Genomic DNA, 15605 nt, shown 5'->3' with positions numbered 1-15605 from the left:
CATAAAAGTACAGATTTTACGCGTACTCTCATTTTGCAGCCTAATCATAGGCACACTGGGGCCATAAATGAAAGAATGCAAAGTATGGACTGCCTTATGGAACCTGCTGGTTTGTGTGTAGCAGGGGCTTCACCAACTCCCTTCACCAAATCCGCCCTTCACCAAATCCCACGTGAGGAAAACCCTGCATGTGTCCAACCAGACCTAATCATACCAGCTTATGGTGTTCTGTCAGGAAAACTCTTCCACAAAACCTGCCTGTGTGGTACTCTGCTACTTTTTCTGAGAGCAATCAAGTACAAGAGCACTAAATAGCAGTGTTAGTACTGACCTTCTGGAAGCTTCTTTTCCACTGCCCTGGATATTCTGACACAGGGACAGAACGAAAACGGGGTGGGGGGGAAGTTGATTACAAATACCAAGAGCAAACCCTATGAAATAATAGAACTTGTGGAAATTTAGGTTTGGAAATGTCCCAAAATGGGGATGGACCTGTTGAGAACAAAATTCAGCATATCAAGACCACCCTGAAAGATATTTGGGTAACCTATTTCTAAAATTTTCCCACAGAGATGTTAAAGAATAAGCAACATAATAGAGCTTGTCTCGCTTTAGACAGAAACCGCTCCTGAATATAGGTTTTGATAAAAAATTAAATTGCTGTCTTCCTGCTCAAGTGACAGTTCCTGCCTTTGTAACAGCCTTTTACAGACTGGAAGAGTTAATGTGTTTCCCTCAAGAGTGTTCTTTATATACATAGCTATGTACACATACTTGTCATTAAACACTAAATACTCTTCACCAAGCACATATAGCTGAAGTGTGAGTCAGACACCTAAATGAGAGGGAGAGTTCCCCACTCACCCTTTCTACATTGCATTCTGCTGTCTGTTACAGGTCATATTTTCTAAAATGTTTGTATTTGTTGTTGTCCTCTGGGTTCTCTCTAATGGTGTGTCACCATGTAGTAACCCAGCTGATGCCAAGTAGGGTCAATCAACTACCTCCAGTGCTTTATATATGACATTTATTTAATACACCACAGAATAAGCTTTGCCTTTTCAACAGCAGCATCATATTGTCAACTTGAATTGAGTTTGCTATCCACGGTGGTTTCTGTTTCCTTTTCTGTCTTGCCCCAACCTACTGAGGAGGAGGAAGGTGGAAAAGGTATTATTCTGATACATGGCTCTGTGGGTTGGATGAGATATTGTGAAGGAGTTACACAGAGATGACAATATGAAATCAAAGCTAAATTAGAAGCTTGACTATTTACTTCACGGAAAACAGAAGTAGATTTTATGTTGGAGGAAAATTGCACTTCTCATGCAGTGCTTAGTGTCAAAGGCTTTATAATCCCTTTGAACTGTATCTTTATGCATATTTGCATGAAACTACTTGGGAAGTTTTATTACCATATGGAATAATAGAGTCCAGAGCCAGCAGGAACCGAAAGACGTATCTAGTCCCAAGGCGGTACCTATTATATCTGACTGATACTTGTCTGACCAGCTCATAAACAGGCAGGCAGAGAAGCCTCCACAGTCCCAGTGCTTTCAATATGCCTAGCAAAAATCATGTGATCATAATATTTAGCCTGAAACTTTCCTATGATCTAAGCCCATTTTATATTTTCCTACTCCCATTAGAGCAGAGGACAGGTTATTCTCTTCCTGTTTTCAAGTCTTCTAAATATTAGAAATTTGTCATGTCTCCCCAGCACGTTTACTTTTTTATAGTAACACAACATTGTTGACTCACGCTTAACCTAAGTACCACTATCCATTCCTCATACTACATTTTAGATAAGGAACACCATCTAAATAGAGCAGTACTTTGAATTTGTCCCTGAACTGCATCCTGATTTTCTCAGGCTATTTCTCCACATCAATATTAAACCTCTCGGGTGTATTTCGGTCCTCCCTGCTTTGAATTGTCCGTAAACATAAAATACCTGTAATCAATATTGAGAAACATAGCTTATGGATATTATATATCTGCAAGATATTGCATACAGGGTATTTTCTGCTGTTTGAGATCACTGTGAGACAAGAGTAGTCACATCAAGCACGTTTATTCATAAACGGAAAAACAGTGGAGAAGCAATTCATGTAAGCAACACTATCCCTAAGCAATTCTAATTTATGTATCTTACATTTACAGATCATGGCAGAAATCCACACTTCCCCAGCTTTAATGGTATGCACATCCATATGCAAGCCTAGCCTTAACTTTTTTCTTAAATCTCTTTTGTACAGGTCTTTTAGGAATACCGAATATTCTGTACTTTACTGATGTTTAAATTTAATAATTAAACCATTGGTGTAGTTTCCAAATACAATCCAGCTAATTATAATTTCTTCTTGCCTTAATCAAATTGGTAGATACACGTTCAAAAGATACACTAATAAATCACTACGGCCTGTTCTGTATCTTCCCCAAACCAAGGTCCATCCCATGCTGCACAGTTTAAGGCTCCTATTCATCTCTCCAACCATACACACACGCAGACTCAGCCATCTGAAAATGCGCTGTTTAGTCCTCAAATACTGTTTCTCAGTTTGCACTTACCCTTAACAAGTTTTTATATAATCATTCCAGAATGCTTTTACTTTTCATTCTGTGAGATAACCATGGAGACCTGAAAGGGTTGACGTTTCTCAGCAAGGAGGAGTAAGGCACTGCTGCAGAGTCTTTGTAGAGAAAGTAATCCAAAACTAATCCTCTTTATTGCAGCAATAGTTGCTCTACAGCCTTTAACCAATCAACATTGTTCAGAGTTTTTAGCAGATTTTTTTTTTCCTAATCTGGAAGAGGTTCTACTAAAAAAAACCCCAACCAAACAAACAGAAAAAGAGCATTTAATTGTTGCAAACAGCAAGCAACATGATCAGCTATGTCAGAAAAACTGCAACAGCAGCTTCATGTGTTGTTCCCAGGCGTGTTAAATGAAGCTAATTTTAGCAATCCTTATGTATTCTCAGAACATGTGTTCATTCTTTATGAAATTGCGGGATATCTTAGTAGAGGGATTTTGTGTAAATTATTTATGATTAATCCTGTGGCTTGGTTTGGCTTATGTCCACTGTCGGTGAAAGAACTTTAAACTTCTTTAGTGGAAGCACAATGTGAAATATTAAAGAGAAATATTTATATATACATTCCCTTTCTATCTATGGATTTCAGACATGAGATAAAAGGCTTCTATTGTTGATTATTTCAGCTCTCTTGGTACTATTGCAGAGCACTCACTGCCGAGCTCGAAGCTACAGCTTGGGGATTTCAAACTGACAGAGAAATGCTCCGAACTAGCAGTCTCCTTTTGATTTGCCAAAAAGCCTTCTGAGCTAGCAACAGCAGTATTCTTCTGGTACAAAAAAAGATCAAATATAATGAATCATATTCATCAAACTCTGAAGAAACAATTACATTTCTCTATTAAATAATAGCAGTTGGTATGAGGTAATGATTTCAGGAGTCCACAACTGAGTCCCATCTGTATTATGTACCACTTGAAGTTTTGCCCTGGGTAAGGGGGCTGACAGTGTGGTCAGGTTTATATTCAAAATCAGCAAACTTCTTACAGTCCTTTTTAACAGATGCACTCAGATACAAAACTTGCCATGCTGTCCAGCTGGTTGTTATCTTTAAATAAGAGTATGTTTAAAATGAAAATTAATTCAGTAACTGCTCAAGTAATTTCCATTACCCTGTTTAATGCTCCCGGTAATAGACAAATCTTCTTTAGGGAACCATACGGTGACAGATCAGTCTTCCTTGTTATCAGGTATCTAGCAAGTGAGCCTCATCAAACAACTCTGGTGACTATAAATGATGCTGCTGTTCCCCTGCATACACCCTTGTGTCCTTTGCAATTTTACCTTCCTTTGTCTTTAAAACAAGAATTACCAAAGAGTAGAATTTGAACTCACTCCAACAGAATCAAGGTTGTTTATTGTCTCCGGTGAACGCATTCACTATTTCTTACGGTTACCATATTAAAGTAATTTCATCATCTAAACTCCTTCACTGCGAAGACAATGCCTGGTGTACAGCACTTAGAGTTGTTTGTCTCTTGTAACATGCCTCCTTTTCTCCCTGAAAGTCTGGAAACTCCTCCTCCCCCATGCAATAACTTAATATCCTATATTATGCTGTTTTCTCTCTGTGCACAATGAAGATTGATCAAGGCTGGTATTTGTTCTCACTCTTCCCTGATTTTGTGCTTTACTGATAAACACGGACTCCCTTATTAAAGGAACGGAAAATCCACAGATCTCAACTTACCATGTCAGTATGTTCCTTAACTCTGTAGATGATTTTTCAAACTGCAGCAAATCAGTTCAACTCCCTGAATTTCTAAGCTCTATACAATCTGCATAAAGCAATATATAACCAGTTATTGTACTTTGAATAGGAGTAGGAGTGTAGTGCTTTAGGTAAAGCAGCTGTTGACCAACAGAAGACTATAAAAATTGATTGGGCTGTTTGATCTGAATGCTTGAATCTGAATTGGAATCAATCTGAACTGATTCAGATCTACACTCTGAATGCAATGGTAAATGAAGAGGGCCTTAGGGTGTCTGTGCCAGTCAGCTGCTCGTAACTCAAGGCCTTGCAGACACGGGAGAGACTAGAATTGTTCAACCAGAGAGCACACAAAATGAAGGCAAACTTTCTGAGAAAACCAAATGGATTTTGCTGACTATCCTGGGTGTGTGGGGGTGCTCAGGCAATTAAGTTACAAGAGGAAAAAAAGTTTAAACCTGAGCATACTACATACATCACATACATACTACTACTACTACATTACAATAGATACTACTACATCAACATTACTGAGCATACTACATATGTTAACCATGCAGCAGGCCCTTTTAATGCAAGCTAAGCCTGACATTCAGAAATATATTCTAAATATATTCAGAAAAATATTCCGCTCTGAGCTGGCAACATATTACTGACCTAAAAATTATGACAGGAAATGATAAGGGAAGTATGCACGTTGCCCACTTTAACAGCCTACAAAACCAGGCTAGGCTTCGCCCACAGTAAATACAGAGGGATAAGTATCTCAGAGGTTATTTCAGAGGATTCAAGCTAGGCAGCAGTATAAGTCCACTGGAGGGCAACCAGAGCACTACCTGCTGACCTCAGCTGCTCTGAATTGTTCCCTGGAGGTGACAACTCTTCTGTGCTGATTACAGAAGGTGCCTGGACTCCTTGTTTAGAAACCTAGTTCAGTATCTAAAATTAGACATTGTGAATACTTCCTAAATATTCACTGAGACTTCATAGTTTTCAAATTGGCCAAGTGATGGGTTTTAATTAAATATTATTGAATATAAAGCTTAATTTTTCTAAGTTCTGCAAAAAAAGTGCACCTGAACAAATAACCAGTGGATAGTGATGCTCATGTGTATATTCCCGTGCAGACTGCAGATCTTCAGAGTCCATGTTGTACTTAAGCAGATACATGCTAACAACCTTTCGGTATATAAACACCAAGCATAATGGATTTTATATCCAGTTCCACTGGTATAAATACAAAGCAGTTTCAATACAAAGCAATTTCAAGATTGATGCAGAAATTGATGCAGAATAAATATCATGCCCATTGCTTCATACTTCTGTGTAATATAAGTAACACATATCCCTTTCCCGTGGCACTTTTAAGGTGAAGAAACATTGTCTTTTCCTCACCTTGATATAGAATAATTTATAAAAAATAAAATCAACATATTTATGAAAGATACAGCAGGACAGCAATGCAGATCCACCTGTTCTTCAGCATGTACTACATGACCAATGCTCTTACAGACTTCATAATGACTGCATATTTGAGCCTCTTTCCATTAAGAGAAGACATTGATGCTGAGCTCTCTCTCGTATTACTTACCAGTCCAGAATTTAGCTGTCTTGGGTAAGTTAGTCATCTAGGTCTCCCTCTGTCGTCAGTAGAGTGGCAGGTACTTCCAGGGGATGAATCATCTCATCTATTTTAGACACGTATCTTAGAACAGTATGAATGACTCTGAGAATCCCTCTCCCCACGGCTTACAGAGGAAGCCTAGACAACGAGCTTAGCCAGGACACCTAAATTTTAGCCAGCGAAGGCAAGTGCCTGCTACTTAGTGTCCCTGTAAAAAGGATGTCAGTAAGAAAGGAGTGTTTCTTCCAACGTAGACACACATTGACTGATGGCAATATAGAGACATGTTCATGCTGAACTATCAGACTGTAATGGCATTAAATCATTATCAGCCTGCCTTGACTCTGACCTTGAGGTGAAAAATTCCCCATTCCTCTGCCAAATTTTTGTGCTAACTAATTCACTTTTGAACACGTTGATAAGGCAGGCGCAGCTGGGCAAATACCCTGGTAAGCACCACACCTATAAAACAGTGACTGGGGAGTAAATTTTTTCTAGCCAGTTCAGGTAGTCTTTGATCCCCGTTGATTAATACAGCTTATTGTTTTTACATCCTTCTGATTTAAATTCATACAAGAATGCTTTCATACAAATCACATCCAAAATATACAGTTAGACTCAGAAAAGAATAAAGTCTTATCACAGTGGTATATGTCTACTATTCTTTCCCCTTCCAAATGGACTGGATAGGGGAAAAGAAATCTGCTAATTAAATTACAAAATCTTGAAGAGGTCAAAATAGTGTAGCAGACACCAAGCTCTAACTCAAAAACACAGGAAGCACTGCAATTCGTATTTGTCATCTTTTGACACAGATTGTAACAATGTAGTCATGAATTACAGAGAAACAGGCATCTTTTTCATTCTTTCTCTCCCTATGGGGTCACTGCACTGTGATCTATTTTTACACAGGGGAAAGAAAAAAAGTTTTCATTGTTAAAACAAGTTGGATGCTCCCATATCTCATATTCAATCAGAGAGCATTCCAGAAAGCCTCGTGTCCTCCTTTCAACCTGCTTTGAAGCATTTCTACTGTTATAGACATCATTCATCCACAATACTGTAACCATAAAAACCTTTATTTTTTTTATAAGTGGTGGAAAAAATGGAACTTCCAATGACTTATGAATATATGGTATTGAAATATTTTCTTTAAAAATGAAAAAGCTAGAGAAGGAACAAAAGCAGCAGAAAGATGATAAATCTAGTTATGTGCCCCCAAATGTTAGGGGTACTGGTGTCCAGATGTTAACAACTTTTCCTTCAAATTATCTTTATATGTAGTAGGATTTGTCTAGCAATTCTGCTGCAGAAATAGCTCACCAAATACGATGAAACTGGTACTATCATATGGTGTTGAATTTTCCATCAACTTGAAATACTAATTCTGCGTTGCCAGTTTCTTCATGAAGCACCCTGTATGAAAAGGGGAACTGGGAGAGGGAGGAAAGGAAGGTCAGAAAAAGATGAAAAAGGTGGAAAAAAGAAAAGAAAAAGGGCAGGGACAGCAAGTTGGCTTGGAATTGCTGCTGTCTAATTACAGCAGGACACAACGCTGCATTACCAAACAAAAGGTTTAGTTACAAAAATACAGATAATGGTATCTTAAAAAAGAAAAGCAACCTCCATCATCACTACGAAGACTCCTATGCCCTCTCAAGGCTCACCAGTGTGCTACCTTAGATCCCTGCCACAAACCTCTTCCTTTCCATATACTGATCTGAATTCAGCTCCCCTGTATGAAACATCCAGTAGCCGTCGAAAACCGCATTTCGTAGTCTCCTCTCCTTACCAGTAACTCTAGAAACTATCAGATATTCAAAATCAGAGCTATTTTTTTGGCCTTGCCTCTGCATTTTGATTGCAAAGCCTATCATCTGGATGATGCGACACTCAGAATTAAGTTTTTAAACTTTCATGTTGAAACCTTGCCCTTGAAAATAATACCATCCGATAATCCCCAAAGATCTGCTGTTTTACCAAACAGGTAAGTTGTATATTAGATGTGCAAACCATTGGATGGGATGAAGAAATAAATCTTTCTTTCCTGCACAGCCCACCAAAACCCTCAATATAAATTCAACATGCCCTTAACAGATCTGTTTCATATTATGCCAATTAATACCCAACTGAAGGTGACTACAGAATGTAAAGATATACATAATGATTTATTTCAAATTTTCCCTATTAACATTTAAAATTGAGACTATATTATGAAATAATATTAAAATAGGGACTTACCAGATAATATACAGAGGCTGTTCACAAGTGTATGAAGTAAAGAAAAAGGAGAACTTGTGGTTCACAGAAGAATTGATTTGCAGTTCACAACTCCACCCAAATCCAGCAAAAAAAGCTTTAATACAAGGTATCACACTTGTGCTTGCCTCATTTCTTAACATATATTTCAGTGCTGAAAACAGTAGGATGGTACCAACATTGTGATCCTTAGCAATGCTCTTCTCTACACTCGATACTCATCTTAAACCAGTCCTAATTACATTTGTCTGTTTCTTCGTGTGTTGTTAGTACTGCAATAGCTTTAGTCTCCTCAGTAAAATACATTGTGAATCCACTCCCATTCATTTCCCTTTCCTTAAAGATCAGTTGATGAATTGCATCTTTCTGTAACTTTGGAATAGTACTTAATCCTGAGTTTTCATATGAGCTTATTTATAAATTTGCTAGCACCAGCAATATGATCAAATCTTCAGGAAGATGGCTAGAAGGCATCTAACAATCCAGCATGCATGTGTAAGCTACACTTTTGCTTACTAGAAGGTAAATGAAGTCTGCTGCTTTCAGCATTTTTAGGAAGCTTCCCAGGCAATGGTACCAGAGTAAACAATATTCTCCACCTATGATCAGCACAAGTAACACTATGGAATTCTCTGTATCTCTGATCTTGAATTCTTCTCCAAGCTGTCATGAAATGATCACTTTCTGTACTGCAGTTAGGAGCAAATATCACTGCTTTCGTTCCCATGATTGATAAGAAAGTCACCATACTTGCTCCCGCTTTCAACCAATTCCACTGGTTCCTCATTCGTATCACAATCAATTTAAAAGTGCTTTCCACTTCCAGAGTCCTTGCACGGCTTACCCCAAAATCCCCCACAAATCTCATCATCCGTTACACTACATTTACAGCGTCATTTTTGAGCAACCTGACATCAGTTCTCTCTATAATAGATCTATGCCTGTGAGGCAGGCATCAATTAGCTATCTTATTTAGCATTCTCATTTTAAAATACACCTTTTCTCTTTTCCCCGCTTGATTTGTTTTCCGTGCCACCAGCCTTATGACTGACTTCTTTGATTTATACTAGAGAATTTTCTGTTAGCATACTATTCATAGCCTCCTTTGTGTAGTATTCTTGAATTTTGTAAGTAATTTGGTCAACATCTTAAAAAAATCCAACCTTAAATCAGACTTTTAGATTGACATGCAAAAACATGGTCTTTAGTTACTTCATTAGAATTGGGGCCCTGACTCAGGGATAGAAGAAAAATAAAGTTCAAGTTTTCAAAATAAAAACCTTTAGTTCCTGACATTTCCCTTGAAGTTTTTTTCCACATTAAAAATTACAGCCACAATGCTGTCTTAACTGTAAGTTTTTCCAGGTTCATTTTTTATCAATTATTATTACAGTATTACATATACTGTATTAGTTTATATTTAGGTGGAAATGGAGAGAAATGGAATACCTTATATTCCCTATTATTCCTTATTATTAAAAAACAAACCCAAATTTTTGCTCAAAACCAGCCTGGCAACAGCAAAGGTGTATGGAAAAACCTGAAATTTTCTTAAGAAATAAACTGAGGAAAAACTGGAGAATCACCTTTCGAAACATGCCTTTTGAATCTTATGTACATTGCATCCATATTTTCTAAGCATTTTTTAATGTTAATTACTACATTAGCATATTCTTTTATTGGCTACATAAATCATTTTCATCAAACTAACTTCATCACTTAAATTTTCATGGTTCTGCTACTGTTACATCTCAGCTTTATACTTCATTATACACAAAAATAATTCTAATAAATACACCAAACATTTGAACTAAGCAAAATTATCATGCCTTTATTTTCCTTTCTAATGGCCACATAAGGTCGTTACAATCCTCCTGGTAACAGAATAACTACTATAGATAAGCATACCTGCAATGTAATGCACTTACACCCAGCAAATTTCTAAAGCTTAATTTTTCCCTGCCCACCTTTCTCTAAAATTAAACCACCTCCACAGGTTCAACTGCAGGTAATGATGATGACCCCCCTGGAGCTGCATTTACTAAGTTTTTATGATTTGAACCTCATTTCAAATCATGAGAGGGAATCTTTGATCTCATATAGGAGCCACATGATTCTCTCCAATGCCTCGCAATGTGGTTAAGCCTGTAAGTTACTAAAAATTAATTGTTTTCATTCCATGACTGTGCCCCAACTTAGTTGCATTTTATTCCTATTTCATCTCTCAAGTATGAAGAGTATCTCAAATATCATACATACACTTGGTATGTATCTGCCATGCTGACACTTTCATCTCCTGCATTCTGTGATATACCACATTTAGGGTCACTACATGTCCATACATTTCAGTGACAAGAAGTTGCAGAGAAAAAAAGAATTTTGACAGATTTTCATTTGCCATTTTATTAATTTTCATTCTGCTCCAACTGGGAGACAGGAAAATCCTCTAGGAATTATTTTGAACTATTTTGTGATAACTTTTGTCCCCAAGGCATTCTAGATATTGACAAAGCCACCTCAAGTCTTTACTGTGGGAACTTCTATTGCCCTTGGTAAGATTACACACACATGACAGAATACTTAGAACTAAGCCTTAGTTACTGCTAAGGCATGTTACAAATTTCCCTGGAAATTCCCAGTGTTTGTAAGTTTGCGGCTTTATCTCAAGCAATATTCAAGCAAACGTGTTCTAATGTATTTTAAAAAGTAAAGATTGTTTTGCCTAAAACATGGGCTAAGCTAAAATCTGTTTTAATTCTAGCTTTTAGCATGTTAATTGTATATCATTAAGAACAGAGAACTGCATTTTTCCTAATGTAATCAAAATTTAAAGACAAAATAAATGTGAGAGGCATGTAAGAGAAATACTTTCCATTCTTTACTTTTTTATTTTTATTTCTATTCTAATACTTTCTAATCTTGGGGTTTTAAGTGCCTGTAATTGTTGTGGTAGCTCTGGAGTTTGCAAGTGTTTTCAGCTAGGGACGTGGGGTTGAACCAAGGCAGGTATGACTCCTGCCAGTTCTGAGGGTGCTATCTACTCTGAACGATTGATCCAGAAGTCCCCTGCACTTGCTGGGAACCTGTAAGCTTCTGTCAGACATACAGACACGTTTTCCAAAATGCTACACATAGGTACTATGCAGATTAGCCAAAACAAGAATGTCTGAAAGAGTTTTACAGAGGGAATGTAAAGCTTGGAATAAACAGAGAATTGAAAATAATCTCAAAAAAATTGAACTTGATCTGCCTTCTTTGAAGTTAAAGTGATTAGAATGGAGCAGGCTGGGATTTACAGACTGCACAAGCTGTGGGAGGAACTTCAAAAGCATAGAGGTGATAGATGAACATGTTTTCTCAGACGTGCAGTGACAAAAATGCAACATGGTTTCAGGGCTCTTATAACAACAGGAAGAAAAGAAAAGGAAAACAAAAAGTTCTAATTTTAGTCTCTGACAGTCATCCGTGTTGCAGTTTGATTGCCTTGTGCTTAGGATACTCACCTCGAATGCACCTTCAGCAGAGCGCAAGGCTGATAAATACTGATAAATTCTCAGTAAATACACATGACACAGAGACAGGAACCACCAGGCCCATTTTTATACCTTAGCTTTGAAAACTGGTCAAACCCACTCAGTTCGAAACTAGGATCTGAACTGGGATTTCCCATAACCAGTACTGCAGCATATGCCGCTCCGCCTTCTCTCCCAGCACACAGGTTTCTACACAGGTTTCTCAGAGAGCCGCATTCTTCCATCTGTCTGGTAGGACCACCCCACTGTGTACGAAATACTTACATTCTGGGAGCAATAGGATGCTGTTAACTTCTTGTTTGGGGCAATCTGCTACGTGAAGGACATTCAAGTTCTAGGGCTAAAATCTCCTCAAAGCGGGAAAATGAACCCATCTCCAATTTAATCTCACTTCTGAGCAGAAGGGGAGAAAACATCATTGCCGCTGGTGATTCTAGTACCTCCACACAAGAAAATATTTCCAGCTACACTATTCAACATCCAACTTGTTAGTAAATTTGAGTTGATCACATAAGTATTTTAGTGAATACCACACCTACCATTTTCTGTCTTAGTGCTGCACATTTCACTGCTGAAGTACACCTGAAAGCAAGTTTAAGAAATATTGCAATTTACATAAAAAAATTAAATTGATTCTCAGAGGAACTGGATTTTCCATCTTTTCTAAATGGTAGCATAGTCTTTGCAATAAGAATATAGTAAGAAGTGGTTTACAGACTTAATCAAATTGCGCACATGAACAAAGTTATTCAATACGCATACGTTTTTGCAGAGCATGACCTGAACATCCTAATGCAGCACTGATATCCATATGACAGTTTTGCCTACATATAAGATTCAAGTTTGCAGACTTCTTAAATTAGTATTGTGTTTCTGCATGCTTATGACACTTGCTCAAGCAGCCTTAGCCTTGATCAACTCTGCATGCTCCTACAATCCAAGTAATAAAATACAGAACACTGCTTTCTGTTCTACATCATGTTTTGAATATTTTAAAATAGTTTATGGATAACAGACAAGTTGCTACATAAACATTTACTTAAAAAAAAGAAATTATTATGCACATGCATTAAAAGAGTTACTCTTGCAATAGATGTTACTTTCTTTGCTGGTTCCTAAAATAAAGTTTTTCAATCAGATTCTAGGGGAATTCTTTCTCTAGAAACAGGAGGGCATGCCTGTAATTATATGGGCTCTGCAGGAAAATAGAAGGCAAAATTATAGTTGTATTTTAGTCATCTGAGATGCAGGATAAACCCTATGATATCAGGCTGTTCTCACAGAAATACATATGTTCCCTATCCACATGTGGTGAGATCGCTTACTTCCCCACTTCAGGCCTCTAGCCCTTACTCACCTGTGGTAACACATTCTCACCTCTCTCAAGTATAGCACATTCATCTTAGAAGCTGGAAAACTAATCTCCACGAGGCTGCACATGCAAAAGAACTAATTTATTATGTATATTTTTGAAGTTGCTTCTCTAGCAATTACAATATGCAAAGCTCTCTTAAGAAAATTGGCAAGAATTAAGTCAATAGGTCTCTACAGTAGTAATTTAAAACCTACCCTATGGTTTACATAGCTTTAGGACAGATTCCTGATATGCAATTCAATATGTTGATTTTAAAAAACTACATAATAGTTACAAAATTAAAAGTAATACTTTCCAGTAAGTTCTGAGAGGTTTTACAGCATTTCTAAAAGAACACAAAATGATTTGCCCACAATGGCAAACACGGAGGCTGAAAATGGCTTAAGGTGGAAAACTGATGTAGAAACAGATTACCCCAGTCCTATCAAGTGGCACACTTGTTTTGTCGAATTGTAACAATGTTAGACTAAATATTAAAATTTCAATTATGGTTACTATATAAATTTAGTATTCAGCTGTCCATGCAAACAATTTAAATATTTTTTCTAAACTATTTAATCTAGCTAGTATCAGTTTCCTGTTTTAACGCTACCTCTGAAAGCAAGATAAGTACTCTAGAAAAACAAGCAGTGCTCTCAAGTAATTCACATATGAAATTTAAGTTTCTCTTTGCTAATCCTATCAGTGACAATGAAAAACCATCCAGAGTAGTTCCTTTTAATTAAACCACACTAATTCATTTTAAACCAACCTTAAGATCAAAACAGATCTTAAACTGAGTGACTGCATGTTGCCATAAATCCTTGTCCTGTAGCACAGCTGTGTCACCCCAACTCCTTGAGTGGCCTGAGCAGGTTGCATTTACCAGTCTGCCTGCAGCTTAGCCTAGAGCAACAAAATGAAGAAAAAAGAAGCAAAGAGGTGGTGTGAGCTAAGCAGGAATGTTCAAGGAAGGATGGCTGCTAGCCAGGTAGCTTGTATAAATTTTGAGAAATTTTTGTTTCTATTTTTTACTACAAAGGTAAAGAACTCTGGAAATTATTTTTAATGAACTCTATTTCACAAATCATTTTCCTTTCCAGGAAGAACTTTTTTTAGTAGCTCTTTTTATAGCAAACAACCGTTTGTGCCACCAGCAGCCTATTATTAAAAAACCAGTAACACTAAGTAGCAAGCTTATTTCTTGCCTTTGCGATCCATTCGGGCGGCCACATACACCTTACCCACACCTGATCTGCGCCAACCTGACCTCGGGCTGGGACCCGCCATGTCCCCCGCTGGCCCCGTGGCCTACACACCCTTCCAGCTTACGCTCCCACAGCCTGAGCCTCGGGAAGGGGAATAACCCGGCCTGCTCAGAGGAGAGGGGAAGGGTGGGCACACGGGACGTGCCGTCGGATTTCAAATTGGGTAAGACGTGACATTTTTCTAATTTAACACGAGGGGAAATGGAGCGGTGGTGGGTGCTGTCACATCGCAGCTACCGCCTTCCCCAGCGCGGCGGTAGTCAGGACTACCCCGGCAGCCCCTCCGCGGGAGCGTACTGCCGGGGAACTCGTTCCGCCCGGGCCCGAGCGGCTCCTGCCAGCCCTGAGGCAGCAGCGCCCGAGTCTTTGCCGCGGCGGGGAGGGGAGCGGAACGCCCGCGCGAGACGGGCAGCGGGGCCGCCATCTTAACTGTGGGCACCCCTCAGCGCGGCGGGCCGCCATCTCTGCTGAGGGCGGCCGCCTGCAGCCGCGGCGCCGCCGAGGAACGAGCTGACCGCCCGCCGCTGCGGTACCCGTCCCCTGCGGCCGGGCCCGCCCCGTACCGGCCGGCCACCCTCCCGGGAGCGCGTCCAGGGCACCGCTCGGCTGCCGCGGGTTGCTGTGGGGACGGGCGCTGCAGGTGGGCTCCGAGTCCGTGCTCGCTCTCTCCGCGAGAGCGGGTGAGGCTGAGGGAGAGCCGGGGCAACGGGAGCGGGCGGGCGGACCGGCGGGGCGGGCCAGGGCCGCCCCGAACTGAGGCGCTACCGCGATGCTCGTCGGCAGGGCTTGATCCTGGGCTGCGGAGAGCCGGTGCCGAGTTCTTGCTCCCCTGACCCTCAGGGAGGGAAGACGGTACCAGGCGATTGAAATAAAAAACTGGAACAGCCTCCAGGAGAAGGGCCTCGCTTGCGGGCTCGGTGATAACCGAGACGTTTCTGCCCCACCTCGGGCTGGGTCTTCATCTGGCGCGTTCCTGCTGCCGCCGGCCTGGCAAGCGGGGCCCGAGAGCAAGTGCTGCTCCTGGGGCCGCGGGAGTGCGAGGGACTGGGCTGCCGGTACTCCATGGCTGTGGGGACACTCTGTCGAAAGGGCTTGCCTGTAGGATGAGGGAAGGGCTATTGGATTTTGTTCTTCATAGCCTTCAAAAATAGCTGGCCCTGAGAAACTGTTCATGTGGAGAATTTCCTCTGTGAGGCACCCTAGATTTTGATGGGAGATGAGGCTGCTTCTCCTTTGCCTTTTTCTGAAAACAAAAAGGT

Source organism: Phaethon aethereus (assembly GCF_964289735.1).
Source record: "Phaethon aethereus genome assembly, chromosome: 3".
In the NCBI taxonomy this organism is placed as follows: domain Eukaryota; kingdom Metazoa; phylum Chordata; class Aves; order Phaethontiformes; family Phaethontidae; genus Phaethon; species Phaethon aethereus.
This window is presented reverse-complemented; position numbering follows the sequence as displayed.